Source organism: Wyeomyia smithii, chromosome 3 (assembly GCF_029784165.1).
Source record: "Wyeomyia smithii strain HCP4-BCI-WySm-NY-G18 chromosome 3, ASM2978416v1, whole genome shotgun sequence".
Lineage (NCBI taxonomy): Eukaryota > Metazoa > Arthropoda > Insecta > Diptera > Culicidae > Wyeomyia > Wyeomyia smithii.
In genome coordinates, this window is record NC_073696.1 from 213,909,773 (window position 1) to 213,927,958 (window position 18,186).

Sequence of the window (18,186 nt, forward strand, 5' to 3'; positions counted from 1 at the left end):
TTTTTACAATAACGACCAAGGCGCACCAGAGATATACGGTAATGTGGCCTATGAAGAGTTTATCACAACAAGATATAACCCTCATTTCAAGAATTTACACTGGTAAATTGAGTGATTTTCCCGTTTAATTGTTTGTTTGTGTTCACTCGAACACCGTTATCGGTTAAATATTAGTAACGAAAATTAGTTAATCTAAGAACCAGAGTGGTTTGCACATCGGGAAAGCAAAAACTTTCTTTTGATGCTTATGAAAATCACTCAGTAGTATCGAAAGTGTTTTGTTTTGTTCCTCTTTCTCGAAGCTACGTAACCACGCCTTAATTGCAAAAATCTGCTCTGAACTCGATACAAAAGACTGCGTGTAGAAAATTCAGCTTCAGTTTAGTTTGTTACACATAAGCGAGAGCAGTGCAGCTGTTAAAGGTACGCGACATTGAGAAACGAGAGCTGCATACGAGTCAACTTCCAGGCACTGCGGAACATGTTACACCTTTATTTTGCATACGGCAGCAACAGTTACCATCGTTCGCTGCAGGATATTTTGCTGGCACAGCTACTGGAGGGCACAGCGGAGAGCAAATTTTATGCGCGGCCAACAAAATATTCATGGTGCGATTATCAGCGTTTTGTAGCACGAATTTCTAACTGAATATTATGGAATCGGTTCTTTTCAGAACTATATATGCTTAAAGATAAGAGTTATGAGAGTTTTCGCAACTACTACTAGTGTAAAATTTTCATATATTCATGCATCGTTAGTTTTTAAATAACGACTATCAAAAATAAACGGTAGTGTTACCTATGAACAGTTTAGCGCAGCATATAATAATATTTAGTTTAGCATATATTATATATTTAGTCCTACGTCACCATTTCATACAACCCCTAGGGCTGTATACCTTGTAGTATTTAAATCACGTTTCACTTAGAAAATGCAGATCTTCCAGATGATATAACAAACTGATACAGCTAAACAACCCAATTTTGAAAATAAATTACATTTCTAATATACGCTGTATATTTTATTTGCGTGAAATTCACGTAGATTCCACCGAAATATCACGTAGAAAGTACTCGAAAATCACGTAAAGTTCAAGCGTTATGGTTTCACCTAAATGTCACGTGAAAAGGTACGTGAAAAGCAGGTTACAATTACCTGACCAACACGTAGATGATTGCCACTGAAGTTGACACTAACACACTGACACATAGTCGGCTTTCGAGAAATCGGCAAAAGCTACGTGAAAAGAAGGTGGATGAGAATCAGCCACTTTTCCACGTAAATTTTACGTGCATTTTTTTCAGAGTGTAATTTTACCTGCATACTAAACTGATGAGTGAGTCTTGCTCATGTGGAACTTCAGGTTGAAATATATTGACAGATTTACTCTGATAGTTGCTGATCGCGGCGTGCATGAAAGACACTTGTAATGAAATGTGTTCTGATTCTGTTTCACTTTCAATTGTCAACCGTTTAAAGTTTTGACTCGCAGCCAGCGCGGGAGGTGTTCCGATCGAAACTGACTGTTGACTGTTAATTGTTCCGTGAGTTCGGAAAGAATTCACTAACGAACAAAGTACTCCCAGAAAATTCGAAAGATTTAGGGTAATCGCTCCTATATTCATCTCAGTATCTATATTAATCTCAATGCGCCTTTTTGATCAATTTATCGTCAAATTTTACCATATTTTCAACGTAAAATTTTCAGCCTCTTGAGAAAATCGAGAAGCAAATAGATTTACTCTCAAAAATTTGTACAAATTTGACGGTAATTTGGACAAATGAGAGATATAAGATGAATATAGGTGCACCAAGCTGTTGAGATGAATAATGGAGCAACTACCCTATATGTTTCGTTAATCTAAATATTGTTCTAGACATTTACATTGCGTGTTCACCAATGTTGAATTAGCTGGAGCAGCTCAGGAGTTCTTTGCTGCCCATAATTCAAAAATTGGCTAATATGCCATAGACATCAACTCGAGAAAAACGCATTTCAAAGTTTTTTGTCGGTACAAAATGTTTTGACTGTCCATGTCAACGTTTTTATCGTGTATATCAACCTTCATATATGCTGGAACCTTGCCGTTGAGTTAAAACTGAGAAATCTGCAGGAAAATTCGACCTGCCAAGTATTTGTCACGTAGTAGCCGTTGTTTTTCAATTATTAACAAAAGGTCAGTTGACAAACCGATGTGCAATTTGGCTAATATCCATACGTTTTGAATAATATCGTGTTCGTTGGCTGGCTATAAATTCAATAAAAATAAAATGTATCGAAATAGTCATATTCAGCTTTGCGCAGTGGCGATATCGTAACCAATGAGGTACAACCGAGGTGCGATTATTGCTAGTTGAAATAGTCATATTGAGCACAATCATGATAGGGCCTGCAAAATCACTAGTAATTTACCGATAAGTACCGTAAACCGATCTCGATGGATGGGCCATTGTATTGAAAAATAAAAACTATCCCGCTTTGTCTGGGGTTGAGAATTAGTACAATAATGTGATCATACCGGGCATAATCATATTAGCGCCCTTATTTACATATGTTCATATATTCAAGTATTCGCAGTTATTTCTACTAGTTGACGCATTTAACTTTTAATATGAAAATAAGCAAAAGTCCATGCATCCAAATACGAATTATAACACGTGAATATGACAAAATATGGTCCCAAATATATTTTCAAAGCACCGGCTTACTTACTAGTTAGCTTCAACCCTTACTGTTCCTTACAGTTCAAAGAAGTCTTGTTTATTTAATTCGATCCATGGCAGCAGCCTGGTAGTCTGCGAAGGCCCTGTAGGTCGCCTTGCACTTGATCGAGTCACCTCGTTCGCTATGCGCCTCGTCGCCTAATTCCAGTCGGGTCATTTTCCAGAACTAATTTCTCCGGGCTGTCGTCCGACATTCTTACGATACGTCTTGAGAACTTGAACTACGCACATCACCTGATCCATTATCGTTTTTCACTGTCTACATTTGTCGTCGAACCAGTCGTTTCTCGTATTCGAAGCCATTGTAGCCAGTGCCCAACAGCAGTATTACCTATCGCTGATTAAACGTCCCTTTGGCTTCTTCAAGAGTAGCTACGCCAAGCTGCTCATCAGTTGATAGTTCGGAAGCTGCTACGTGTCCTCCGTGTAACTTCAGGGTCCCGTAGTTGCTCGATGTTTGGTCGTGGTGAGCACCGCCACCGGGAGGATCAGAGTCCTATAGAGCGCAAATTTCGTACGGATCTGTAGCCTACGGGACCTATGCTGGCTACGTAATCCGTAATAAGCCATATTCGCCGCCGCAATCCGCCTCTTCACCTCGCGGCTCACCTCGTTGTCACATATCACGTAGTACCAAGATAAACAAATTCGTCGACCACTTCGAAAGTATCCCCATCCATCTCCACCGCAGCACCAACACCCGTAGAACTACCACGCTCTCTGCCAGCCACCATGTACTTCGTTTTGGCAGTGATAATGGTGAGTTCAATTCTAGCAGCATCCCTTTTGAGAGCCGTAAAGCCCTCCTCAACTGCTCTACGGTTAACACCAATTATATCAATGTCGTCCGCGAAACCCAGAAGCATGTGAGACTTATGATGATGGTGCCGCTCCTCTGCACACCTGCCCTTCGCGTTGCACCTTCCAAAGCTATGTTGAACAGCATGTTCGAGAGCCCGTCACCTTGCTTCCGACCATCTAACGTCACAAACGCGTTCGAAAATTTGCCCACTGTTGTGACGCATGATGTGAAACTGTCAAGCGTCGCACGTGCCAGTTTAACTAGTTTTGTTGGGAAACCATGTTCTAGCATTATTTGCCACAGCTCGTTGCGTTTCCCTGTGTCGTACGCCGCCTTAACGTGTTCTCGAAACTTGTCGAAAATCTGTCTCAAGGTAAACATCTGGTCCGTTGTAGATCGCCCCACTCGAAAACCGCATTGGTATTCTCCAACAAAGGCTTCCTGCAACGGCCGCAGTCGCTGGAACAGGATAGGGGAGAGAATTTTGTAAGCGGAATTGAGGAGGGTTATGCATCGATGATGACTATAGTCGAGCCTATGTCCCTTCTTGTAGATAGGGCATATGAGTCCTTCTAACCAGTCCGTAGGTAGTTGTTCCTCAGACCATACCCTTAGGATAATCTGGTGAATTGCACTACACAGCCGCTGCTCCCGACTTTGGAAAGTTCGGCCGGTAAGCCGTCCTTCCCAGCGGCTTTGTGGTTCTTTATCTCTTTGCAAGCATTTTTAACCTCGTCCAACGTTGGTGGGTCCTCCCCAATTTCTATCCTGTTCCTCTCGACGACTCTCCTACCTTCCTCACCGTTCAACACCATTCTCCCGCATGTGACGCGTTACACGACTAGCTGCTACTAACGTGTTGGCGTAGGCTCGGTCCTTCTCCTTCGTCACCTCTAGACACTAACATCGAACCACCCATTACGCGTGGTTCCCGTTGTCATGCCTATCACTTCTCTCGCTGTTTCGCTGACCGCATCATGAATGTGCTTCCACTTTTCGTTCAGGTCCACTCCAGCTGGTTCACCGATTCGTCTATCAACTTTCCGAGCATACTCTGCAGCAACTCTTTCCGATTTAAATACGTTCGACACCCGGGCGCGAATCTTGCCTACCAGGAGATAGTGATCCGAGTCGATGTTTGGCCCTCGAAGGGCCGCACATCTATGACGTCTGAAAAGTGCCGGCCGTCGATCAGCATGTGGTCGATCTGGAAGCAGGCCTCTCCATTGGGGTGTTTCCATGTGTGCTTCCGAATGTTCAGACGTGCAAAATGGGTACTGCAGATGGCCATTCCCCTGGCCGCGGCGAAGTTCAGAACTTCTCTCGTCCGACTTGTGCGATCGTATCTCCGATGACGATCTTTCTATCGTGTTGTTGGCACTCTCCATACGTTTTCTCAAGAAGCTTATAGAACTCCTCCTTCACGTCATCGGTTTTATCGTTTGTCGGCACGTTCACGTTGATAAGGCTGTAATTGAAGAATCTGCCCTTGAACCCCAATACGCATAGACGGTCATTAATAGGCCTGCACCTAATAACACACTTCATTTGGTTTGCAAGTAGCACGAAACCGATTCTCCGTTCCGCTCTGTCGCCACCACTGTAGTAGATGCGATACTTGAAAGAAGTGCCGCGGTCGGATCAACCGCCCGGAATTCACGTTCTCCGGTTTTAGGCCAACGCACCTCTTGTATGGCTGCTACATCCACTTTTGCCTTCCGTAGCTCTCTGGCCAAGATGCCTGCGCGTGCTGGTTCAACAGAGTCCTAACATTCCAAGTGCCTAGTTTCCAATCGTAGTCCTTTTTCGTTTGCCAAGGTCTATACCCAAGTAACAATTCTATAGCTACTTGGTTTTCTAACGGTTTTATCACAGCAATGGATATTACCAACGGTTTTAAGGCGGTTAAACCCGATGCCAAAAATAGCACGTCGTAATGAGCACTGATAGCTGTCAATAAAACTCTAATAAAACTTAGAATAAAACCGGCAAGAGTCAATGCGATTTTGCTTTATTATTGGTTTTATTATTACTATCTATTGCCCCATAAAACCATTCCAGCTTGCTGTCATATAACATAGAAACCAGTTTTATTGCGGTCAGTCAAAATCTAAAAAACTACTAGTTGGCTATGAAAAATATCTCATAAAGTTGTAATAAGTGCCCCGTTTTAACCTGTCAAACTAGTAAACAAATATATGCAGGCAACGATATACATACAGGTGAGACAAAAGCGGCTTAGTTGGTATAATGTGATGCAGAATTCTGTCGCTATCTCCGAAAGATGTGTGTAAAATGCTTTGGAGCATCTTACAGCGTATTTGTAAACATTGATGACGTAGAACTCTAAAAATCTTATAAAGTAACACGGCAAACTTAGTATTAGTACTTAGTACTGTTCGGTAGTTTTTTTTTCAAATTTTATCGCCAGTATTGTCTTGTTTCGGTTGAAAATAATTTCCTGTGTCGTTTAAATTATGCGTCCTTAAAAATAAGGTAGGGGCAAAACACTATTGATATATTTATAAATATTTTTTATAAATATAAATATATTTTCGTGCACCTCTATTTATATTAAAGCTCGTTGATTCCTCATTATCGTCGGTGTGATGTCAGATTTTTCATAAAAATAAAGTTGTCTAGGCCCCAGGGATTTACCATATTTTTGTCTTATAATACAGGCATCCAACTTTTGTCGCACCTTACAACATATATATCATTGAACTAGGCTTATTGCGGCTACGATTGATACCAACTAATTACCAACCGCGCCATATTGATATTTTTAAAACTTTTATGATCTAGAAACGAAAATCGAATCGTCGTTTGACTAACAAATAAATTGAACATTCAAAGTTGATTTTGATCTATCTCTGTATTGAAAAACACGGCTAGATTTTTTTTTCTGAAAAACTGAGCTGAAACAATCCAATTCATTTTTGCTAACAATGAGATCATTTTTGTAAGCCCGTACTATTTTGATGGCGCATAAATTTTAAGCGTCTATGTTCTCAAAATGCACGACAAAGTTTCATGCGCATATGCTTGAGAGCTACAAAACCTAGCAAAAATCCCTCTTTATTCCTTATCTTTCTACAATATCACCATCAAATAAAATCGATCGCACGATGAAAACCAACACAGGTGAAACATTTCTCCCACGACGAGAGATTTCCTTATAAAAAAAGTGGCGTGATGTTCTGGTGTGTGTGCAGGAACAGCACAACAAATCAACTTATTACGGTTGCTGTCAAGCAATGAAAAGTTGAATTGGACTTATTGTGGCAAGTAGCAGAGCGCAATAGGGCAACCAAACTTATTGCGCTCCTTAAGAGGTAATGCCAGCTGCTTGTAGTATGCGGTACTCTTTCCATGTGGTTTTAAAGCAGTTTTATTGCCATTCTTATAATTGCTTCTATAAGCTTGGCAAGGGTGGGCCACCTGGCTGTAAAGCAAACTTATAGCGGTTATCAGGAGGTTCTGATAGTATTTCTAGTTTTAACAGCAGTTTTGCGAAATTTGTCATTAAAAAAACAATATATATATATATATATATATATATATATATATATATATATATATATATATATATATATATATATATTTTTTTTTTTTTTTTTTTTTTTTTTTTTTTGCAAGAAATGTGTTTTAGGACTTTTGGGGGGATGATTTAAGAATAATTTCAACGCCCGCTAATTCCCTGGTAGTGGCCCTACAGCAAAGACTTGGAAATCACAATGGGATATGACATAAACATTTGATTTTACCTTCATATCAGGCTTCGTTTTGCTCATCTTAATAATAATGATAATCTTGATCTTACAGAGAAAACAGTTTCCTTCTCTCAACAACTGTGAGCTTACATCTGCTGTTGAAAGGGCACAGAGTAATAGTTTCTCTGGCGAGTAAACGGTCTCAAATTTACAGAGCACTTCCGAAACTATTGTAAATGGTTCAGATAAGAGAAATAAATTGCTCAGTGAACATCTGAGAATGGCGTTCTCATCGCTCGTTTTGCAGAATACGCACCTGTGGTGAGTTCTTCTATAATATTAATTTTAAAATCTATTAGGTATTGGCTTCAATGTGAACCTTTGTTCTTTGGCCAATTTCTTTTTTAGTAACTGAGAAGCTTACTATAACTGATCCCTCTTAAACTGAGGGAGAAAACAATTTCTTACCCCTCGCACGCGATGATAATGTGCGATATACGGTCGCAAAGTTTCATTTAAATAATAAAATTTCAATTAAAATTTTGCGTATTTTCGGGTCATTTTGGGTAGAAACGCTCATAGCTGTGGAAGAGCCATAGTAAGAGAGATATTAATTTACATCAGTATGTTTATGTTTGTTTATTAAAAGGTTACGTTTAGGACTATGATTTCATTGTGAGGTAGAATGTGTGTCCTCAAATTTCATGAATATCTGTACAATTTTCATTTCATTTCATTACTTTTTCCTTTCTCATTTAAAAATAATTGGAACTATATTTCATACACACACGCAAAAAACATACCTAAAACTTAAAATGACGTGTAAATTATTGGTTCGTAACTCTTTAACGCGATAAGTATTACAACATTCGGAATTATCATCCCTAAAAAGTTAATTGCATGCGAAATATGCTAATTTTTTACTGTTAAAACATGAAATTCAAGAAATATAACCTTCATGGTCAAGATGGTGTGAACTTACGTAAGCTGTGAATACGTAAGCTGCGAATACCACGATGCTACCCATCTATTCTATTGATCAGCTTCATCGCCTTCGCTAGCGCTACTTTAGGAGATAGAACTATACAGAAACGTAATCGCCTTTTTCTCGAACGCGCCCCGTTCCCCTCTCCGTTTCTTATCAGCTCTGTACTCTGGCGTATTAACCCTCCGGCTAGCAAGATGGTCTTCACAGTTGTCCCACAAAGGACCATCGTCACCGCGCGACCCACCCTTAGCAACCGGCTCGTATTTCCTGATCGCCTCAACTCCAAGGGCGGCAGCTGGATCAAGATGAAAGGACCATCGAACGGGCCGGACCGAATGGGAGATGAAAAACTTTCGAGGAAAATTTGCATAAACACAATGGTCGAATCTCGCAGTATTAATACTGTTGTTCGAGATGAGAAACGGAAGATGCCTTCCCCCTGAGGAGAAGTTTCCCGAGGACGAGAACGGAGGGATTGGTAAGCGCTAGACTAGAGCACATAAAGCTGAATTGTAGCAATGGACCTGGCATACTGTTTGATCACCATTAGCGTCGTTCACCGGCGAAATGGAATGAAAACAGACCCTTCGGTAACTGGCCGGCTGGCCGGGCGACTGGCGTGGCGACCGTTTACGGGATACCTTTCCCTTCGGAACCACAGCTACCATTCGTTGCTGATGCTGCTTCTGTTATTTAGTAGTGACTGTAGTAGTAATTCAATCTTCGGCGGCTAGCGAAATGAGATTTTTCCAGCGTCATCAATTTTCCCTCGATTCAGTTTGTTCAACGTGGGATGCTGCAAGTTGCTTTATTTACGTATCAAGCGGAATGTCCACAAAGCGCGAGAGATTGAAGTTGGTTAAAAGATTGGAAATATTTTCATTTAAAGTTGGGGGTTTAGAGGCCATTCGGCGAATTTTAAGAAAATAATTGGTAATTGTACTTCGAGTTGATAGCAGCCGCCATATAATCAGTTTTGAACGATGTTTATGCTGCAAAAGAGAAATCCGCTCGGGTGGCAGAATCAGTAACTATATTGCTATTCATAATTATAAAGCCACACAATAACTAGCGTTCTATCTTTAATTAGAGTTTTAATAAGTGCTTTCAATAAGATCTATTTTTACAGTTTCTATAAGAGCAGGATAAGTTAAATTTAGAAATTCAATTTCATCCTACCGATTAGCAGAGTGATTGTTATACGATTTATTCTAAAAAAACACAATACATTTTTTGAAGAAAAAATAAGACGTAAATTGCAATCTCAACGAAAACGTCCTTCGCCAATTATAGCAGAATTGGTAAATTGCAAAGTTGTCTTTTGAATGGAACGCGGTTCCTGTTAGCAGCCTGAGCACTGATTATTACTTCCTCCTACGCTATCAGCTCGGCACTCATTGTGCAGAACCGGGACCCGTTGTTATGGTGAATCATTGTAGCGCGACACACATTCAGCCACCATTAAAAGTTCGCCATCATTGTCCACCATCATAATTCATACTGCGAAACACAGCCGTCCATATTGGCTGTGAGTGAGCGCCCCTCTCGCGGGAAAAAGAAAACCGGGTGTGGGATGAATCGCGCCCACTCTACATAAAGTGTTCACATGTATGTACATATGTACATGTATGGAAGCATGTACGAGCGAAAAAAACCCTTCGTAGCATGCGGCCACCACCACCGTGCCCTTCTCCCCCGACTGGCATTGTATCGAACAGTTCTGACAAACGGTCACGGTCGTCGTCCCTTCGTTACTTACCGGCTCATTCCGCTTTTCCGTCATCCTGCGGAATCTCCGGCTAAATTCGTTACTGTACATCTGAACCTGCCGCTCGCTTTCACGTTGCTGCCAGGATGGACGATGCGTTGGTTTGGTCTGGATGCTGCTGGCAGCAGAGGAACGGCATTTTTTGTACATTTTTCCTGCCGTTCCATCCGGCTTTCCGTGATACACACATTTTTTGTTTTGTTTTTCCGCTCCGCCATAGGATACCCACTGGTAAACGGAAGGATAGCCCAAGGCTTTTTTTGTGAGATTTCTGAAATTTCTGCGGTAGCTAGAATATAGTGGGTGATTTGGCAGACGGCTAGCGAGGGAAAATGGGGTATGATGCGCAATTATTTAGTATGTGTGTGTGTTTCTGTGTGTATGGGGAGAACATTTTTGGTTATCGCAGAGACATTTGGTTTTTGAACTGGTTGGCGTACTTTTCGAGGGTCCACGATAAGAAGACGGAAGACGGAGGTGAGCGAATTGTGATGAGATGAGCGCGCTATTGGGAAACTTTGCCCAGAGAGGGAGATTTTTGGCGAATTCGTGCCACGGGTTCCGAAAATAAGGGTGAGTGCTGGATTGGTATTGAATCGTGCTGTGGGCGAGTTTTTCCCGTTTCAATAACGTAATATATGGTAATACTTCGAGATGAGGGATAAACATAAAGGGCTTTGCTGCTTTACATACGAGATCAAGAGGATAAGGGTGAAGCCAATGCTGGCAAAGGACTATGTGCGCTGGAAGGAAATTATTCGAGAGCCTGATGAAACTTTACGCCTTTTCGGTGCGCTTTCTTGGCTTGAAATCAATAATTTTTAATTGGAATGATATTCTATGTTTGTTTTAGAATGATGTGAAAATTGTGAAGAATTAAATTCAATATAAGAAACCAGTTTTAGATGAGAATCTACTACCCTACATTATTCTCACTTATACTGGACGTATTTTGGAGTATACAGTACTAACCTCAGAGGTAAACTATATCTGATTAAATGCTCCAATATTCTAACCCAATAGTTTGTGCATAAGCAGACTACATGAAGTTGTTTATCTAAATAACCAATACGTAGAACGTCCAGGCACATTTCAGGATAAAATTAAAGTATTCTGTTAGTGATGAACTTAAGGTAATCAAATGAAATCTTAAAAACTTCCTAATGTATTCCTCTGGCATATTTAACAAGATCGCAGCATTATTTAATTTCAGACTAATCTTTGTTCAACGCTACCGCAGTGACTTTTCTATTTATGCCTCTGTTAGTAAATTCGAAAAAAAAAACTCGAACACTATTTTCAGAAAACTTACAAAAAAATGAGTCAAATAAAGCATAAATCTAGTTTTTTGCAAGTGATCTCGAATGGCATCACAGAACAACTCAACTTTGATTTCAACAAAGTTGAACGAGAGTTTGCAATTACGTGCGTCATTATTCGGTTTACACTTTAACCTTTCTTTATTATTTTTCTTCACAACATTTATTTGACACGGCACAGACCTTTCTTTATTGCAATTGCTTTAACCATTATTCTTCTTTCGAATAAGCAATGCGAGAAACAGAACCAAAAATAAAATGTTTTGAGATTTTGAGTCTCTAGCTGGGTAATGAAAAAAATTTCTACCGGTAACGCTTCACCCCAAAATCTTGCCAGCCATAGCGTGCACATTAAATATTTAGTTTAAATAATCACTGTCTCCGGTCACAGATGAGTCGGGTTCAGAAGGCGGTCGTTGCTCGGTAAATCGTAGATTTCTCTAAATGGTTTTCCGGAAGATTAGTTTTGCGTTTTGAGTTCTTTATTTTGTTTTTTTTTTGGTTTTTGGAAATTTTTATCTTTTTTGTTAATTTTTCAAAGCCTTCCGTGTGTTAATGTTTGTATTTTTGAGCTCTTGTATTTTGTTTTTTTGTTTTTTTTTGTCGTTTAAATGTTGATTTGCATAAAAAAGGACTGCTACTATATAGAAAGAAATTCGGAAATGATTATTCTGCCTTCTCGGTTATAGTCAAACCATTAACATGTGGCTCAAAGTTCAGCATTTCCGTATGTTACTTGTATCTTAAACTTTACATAGTTTATGCTATCGAACATATCTGTATTTGCTGGATATTAAAAGTAAAACCATTGGTTTGTTTTTTCCTGAATTTTACTTTTGGACAAATTACCTTCAGATCTAGGATATTCTGGACAATGGAGATTGCAGATTACCTCAACTGTGCAAGTTGATAATTTTTTGGTGTTTTTTTTTGTTACACACAAAGGTTTCAAATTTTCAAGGCGAACTTGTGACTGCTAAAACTGGCTAAACCACGACCGGTTGGTTGAAAAACTATGTCGCGCTGAATGGTCAAGTTAAGTTTAGAACTGCTGAATCTCACAGTTTTGCAATCTTATTCAGTGTACCTCAGGGCTGCAAGCTTGGACCAATGCTCGTTGTTTTTTTAATGATATCAGCTTCGAACTTCTATCAGAATGCGGACTGTATTATGCAGATGATTAGTAGGGCGAGAATTTTTTTTTGTAATCTTTCTTTATAGACAGAATTCATTACTATTAATCACAACAACATTGTATGATTTTTCAGCAAGAACGTTCAGAAGGTCTACAAATGATTCAGCGAGCCGAATGTCATATAATATTCGACTCAGTTCGACGATTGAGTATTTTCTGTATGTGTGGAGGTATGTGTGTGTACCAAACTCAATCACAGTCACGTTTCTCAGAGATGGCTTGACCGATTTTCACAAAATTTGTGTCAAATGAAGCGCCCTATAAGTTCCCACTGGATTTTATTGTAATCGGACTGTAACTTTGTCCTTTCTTTTACCAAAATGTGAAAATCTCGAAACTCTATTATCTCAGAAATTACATAACCGATTTAAACAAACTTAATGTCAAAAGAACATGCTATCTCTCCAACCCTTCACTAATAAAACTCATAACGATTAAACTTAAAGTTTGAAAATTATGGAGATAAAGTGTTGGTAATCAGTCAGAATGTAATATTATAATATTTAAATTGTTTCAAAAGTGATAATATTCTTAGTAATGTAATTAGAAAAATACCAAAAACTTCAGAAGTATTTGCACCTTCCGAAATTATTTTTTACGAGGTTGTTCTCTAACCTTTTGCGTAACGTCGCTCAAAAGATGCCATTTTAGTCTTTTTTGTCACGTGTTTACGTGAAGTCGACAAATATTGAGATTTATGTATACGTGCAGGCTTGTATTTTCTCCTCAGAAAATCTCTAGAGTGTAGGAGAATATCTTTCACTGCGAAAACAACTGCTCTCACAGTGAAGAGCAAATCAACGTACATGCTGGAAGGGAACGACGAACCATGTGTATCTGGCGAGCTTCCAGCAAGCACCGCGATAAAATCTGCAATCTCTCTCTTTAGAGACAATGAACTATGGTGTACTTTCTCACACGTATGGACATTACGGACAATAATTACACAGCAGAGCTATCTGCGGTGCTTTCTATAGTTTTTTTTCTAGAGCATGGCAGAAGAGGAAAAGAGCTTGGAAGAAAAAAAATTAAGTGCGTTACTCGTGCCTGTCGAATTTTCTTATGTCGAATTCGTTTCCGCGGTGTAGATACTACTCGCCAGTTTACATTGTGGTGTACTTCCGCATATTCTCTTAAGAGTGATTCACACCTCTTGCTTCTCTCAAATATGGGGTTCAGCTGGATACTGTAAAAGAAGTGCGCGGTGAATTTTTTCTCCGCTTTTTCCACATACTGGGGAGAATGACAAGCTTGTATACGTGTGCAAATTTTTCAATGATAAATACTCATTTTGTGCACGAAATTGTGACGAAATTTGTAAACTTTTAGTTCCCGGCGTAGAATAGTCGTACCTATTGTCATCTTCAATGTGTAAAAAAATAGATTTTTAAAAAGGTACTTTTTTAAGATATTCAATATATTGTGTCAATTTGGAAAATTTGGTGCAGAAAAACAAATTTTTTATGATGTATATTTTTTTTCAAGAGCCGCAATTTTATTACCTACAACTTTTCTGAGGACCCCATTTCAACCAAACAAGTCGTTTTTCTGATGTAAAAATTTGTATCTAACAGTCACCATTTTGAATAGGCCCTTTCAAAGCAGCAGTCGCGAGTCTACCTGAAGAACTGATATCATAAAATGACCTCTTTATCAAAAAGGAACAACTGTGAAAAGTTACAGCGAAATCGGAAATGACATGTAAAAACAATTTTTTTTTTACCTATTTTCTAGGGAATGCCTTAACTGTATCACATTTATTCATAGCCGCAGTCATTGAGTAACGAAATGAATTGTCAAATGCTCCTTCTATGTCAAGGAACGCCGAAGTGAGATTTCCTTTACTTATTTAGTTTTGTAACAATAGCACTAAGTGCTATTACAGGCGATTTACCCTCCTGTTATTCAAATAGCTATTTGCTAACAGAAGTCTTAGAAAACTATGATGAATTTATGTGTTTTAGGTGAAAGTTGATGAAAGTTAGTGAAATAGTCATGGTATAATAAATTCCAAAAGTGTGAGAGTTAGAGGAATCACGGTTTTTGTTTCATTTGCAGGTCAGTTAACCATAAAACCTTTTATAAAAAACATGATAACATGTTGGACATAGCCAAAGACAACTCTGCAGTTTTTCAAGTATTTTAGTTATTATGGCATACCTTTTCATCCGAAAACTGTAGGAAAGCTGGGTTTATTCAAGAAACACGAAGCAATTCAGTATTTAAAGCCTGATGCGTTTGTGCGGTTCTCCTCTACTCCCTATAATTGTGACGGTTGTGGGCTTTTTACACTACCTCATTCTAGGGAATTTCGTAAGTAAATGGCTGGATATGTGCCACTTGAAACCCTATTGTGGTCATCCACATTTGTTCAGCAACTGCTATCCCAACCTCCACGAGGTGCCGAGTAACTTCAGCGAAGATCGGGTAACCAAATCCCTGGTGGAAACTTTAGTCGTATGCTGTCTGCGAAAGGGGGTCGTACGCGGCTGTCTCCTCATGCTTGGGGCGGTGTACAACAGCGTCTGACGGTGTTTCGCCAGCTCTATCTAACACAGCAGAGCTCCGTCGCGAGGCTAGGTATCGTAGCCCTAGTATGGTAGCATACCGAATCTGAACTTCTACAAACAATCCGATTATAATACGGAACAGAATAATCGGCATGGACCTAGACCAGCGGTTCTCAACCTTTTTTTGTTCGCGTACCCCTTGGCGATATTTTTCATATCGATTGTACCCCCTGGCTTGGAATGTTTTCGTAGAGTGGGAGAAAGTAGTGATAGATCATGTTGCATTAGTCTTGTTCAGGTTTCAAATTAAACTATGGTTTGGTTGATTGCTACAGTAATGTTTTAAGAGCAAGATTGAAAAACAAATGAAGTATTTTAGAGAAAAGTTGCTTTGTCCGCCATTACTGATTTTTCTTTCGCGTACCCCCTGAAGGCTTTCGAGTACCCTCAGGGGTACGCGTACCCCAGGTTGAGAACCGCTGACCTAGACGATCGAAAAACACTCTGAAAAATACGCAGGTAAAATCCACCTGAAAAATCACGTAAGTGACTGACCTTGGGAAAATCTGCCATTTTACGTGACGTTAGTAACTTTCACCTAAACTTCACGTACGATTCACTGTAAATTCACGTACAATCGGTATATGGTTACAACGCGTTGGTATTTGTGTTTTTTTAACTTTGTTAGTGTTAGTGCGGCTGTGGTTTGACGTTTCCGACAACGATGTTTACGTGAATTTTTAGTATGCAAAAAAGTCAATATGGCGGACAAAGGACTCCTGAGCTGCTCCAGCTAATTCAATATTGGCAAACACGCAATGTAAGTAGCCAGAATAATATTCATATTATCAAAAGAAACATAGAAATCTTTTGAATTTTTAGTTGGTGAATTTTTTCCGGAACGATTGGAATCATCAACAGGTAGTTTCGAGCAAAACATCTCCGGCACCAGCTGCGGATAAACGGTTGACAATCGTTCCGGCCAATCCTGTTTCTCTCCTGTCGGAAATGTCAATTCGGAGAATGTAATTATTTGTTGAAAATTTAAAATAAATTGTATTTGTCATGTGTGCCATGTGTTTTATTTACTTAAAGATCACGTGGATTCCATCTGAATAACACGTAAAAAGTACGTGAAAATCATGTGGGGTTTATGCGTTTTATTTATGGTTTCACCTAAATATCACGTAAAAGGTACGTGAAAATTAGGTAACAATTACCTGACCAACACCTGGTTGATTGACACTAACACACTGACACATGGTCGGCTTTCGAGAAATCGGCAAAAGTTACGTGAAAAGAAGGTGGATGAGAATCAGTCACTTTTCCCGGTAAATTTTACGTGCATATTTTTTAGAGTAAAAGGACAACGATTACACTGGTCGACAAAAATTTTTATTTATTTTTATTTATCTAATTTTTAAAGTGCTGCCCTACAGCTGAATTTTGGCGCCCCTAGCCGTTACCAAAACGCTCCAACTTACGTGAGAGTTCGCATAGTAATTGCTCGCCGTTTACGAAAAAACTCATTTAAGTATCCGAAAAAAATGTTAGTGGCTAGAGGCACCAAAATTCCCAGAAATTGCTTAAAACCTATAATTTTTCTTGTTTTTCTCGTTCTAGCTTTAGGGTCACCTTTGTGTTGACCATGGGTCTTCTGGCTAGAAAGCTGCGGAAGGTGAATGTGGAGGGCGCAGCTATCCAGGAGGAACGTGAATTCTTAATGCGGACACTTCATTTGAGTACCACATCTACTACAGTGGCGGCGTGTGTTTCGTTAATTGGGAAACAAATGAAACATGTCATTAGATGGGGACCGATCAGTGAGCGTATATGCGTGTTGAGGATTGAGGGCAAATTTTTCAATGACAGCCTAATTAATGTGTACGCACCGGCTAATGATATACTTGATGACGAGAAGAAGGAGTTCTATGATCTCCTCGAGAAGATCCAAAGTGAGTTCCCAGGACGTGACATCAAGATCGTCATCGGAGATGCCAATGCGCAGGTTGGTTGAGAAGACTTCTTCTGGTAGAGAAAGCTTCCACTCTACTACGAACGATAATGACCAAAAACTTATCAATTTTGCTGCAGCCTGAGGCATGGTTATCTGTAGTACTCATTTTACACCCCGGAATGTTCGTAAGCACTCGAGAATGCACCCAAATGTGGTGGCCTACTTTCAGATCGACCATGGTCGGCGCTTTTCAGACGTTACAGACGTGAGGTCGTTTAGAGGACCAAACGTTGATTCGGATTACTTTCTTGTGGTATCCAAGATTCATACCCGGTTGTCTAAGGTATTGCGACCAACGACCAACGAGTGGTCTGACGCTAAGTGCCAGCGAACGACGCATGAAAGTACCGCGCCAGATGTCTCATGTTGCGAGGGTGGCAAGCTGTCAAACTTATTGTTCAGAATCGCATTGGAAGGTGCTATACTGAGTGCTGGCGTGTAGAGAAGTGGCACTATCATGACGACGTCTTACATGCTCCAAAGTTTTGCGATCGACATCATTGGTATTAACCGGAGAGCGATGACAGAGGCCTTTGGCCCTCTCAAGAAGGAAGCTGAGGGAATTGGGCTTGCCATAAACTCTGCCAAAACGAAGTACATGGTGGCTGCTAGAGAGCGTGATAGCTTGTCGGATGTTAGTGCTGCGGTGGTAATATATGGGGAACTATTTAAAGTAGTCGATGAATTTAGTGACGTGCGGACACAAACAAGGCCTTCTACGAGTTGCGTAACCAGCTGAGGTCCGGGAACCTGCAAACCCGTGCAAAACCAGCACTCTATAGAACACTGATACTCCCGGTGGCCTTCTATGGTCATGAAGCGTGGACACTGAACGAAGCCGATCGGTAAGTTCTTGGTGTTTTTGAGCGCCGAATCCTTGGCGGCAAACTGGAAAATTGTGTTTGGCGCAGACGCATGAACCACGTACACTTACGTATGTGTCCAACATATCGAATTTTTAGTATTTATACCAAAAATTGTGAATTTTTTTGAAAACGGATACATGGTTACCTTTGGCCTTAAACGGAAAACGTCATTGAGATGAGGTCGATATCTTGTACCGTTTTTGAGTAATTAAGATAAGCAACCCGCTTAAAAAAACGTGTATAAAAAGACCTTACTGTATCACGGGGATTTATTTCTAATTAT

General features: G+C 39.9%; 1 pseudogene; it reads left to right on the plus strand.

Moving 5' to 3' along the window:
* Nucleotides 1-2,294: 2,294 nt before the first annotated feature.
* On the plus strand, nucleotides 2,295-2,421 carry LOC129733482 (U4 spliceosomal RNA; annotated as a pseudogene).
* Nucleotides 2,422-18,186: the final 15,765 nt, after the last annotated feature.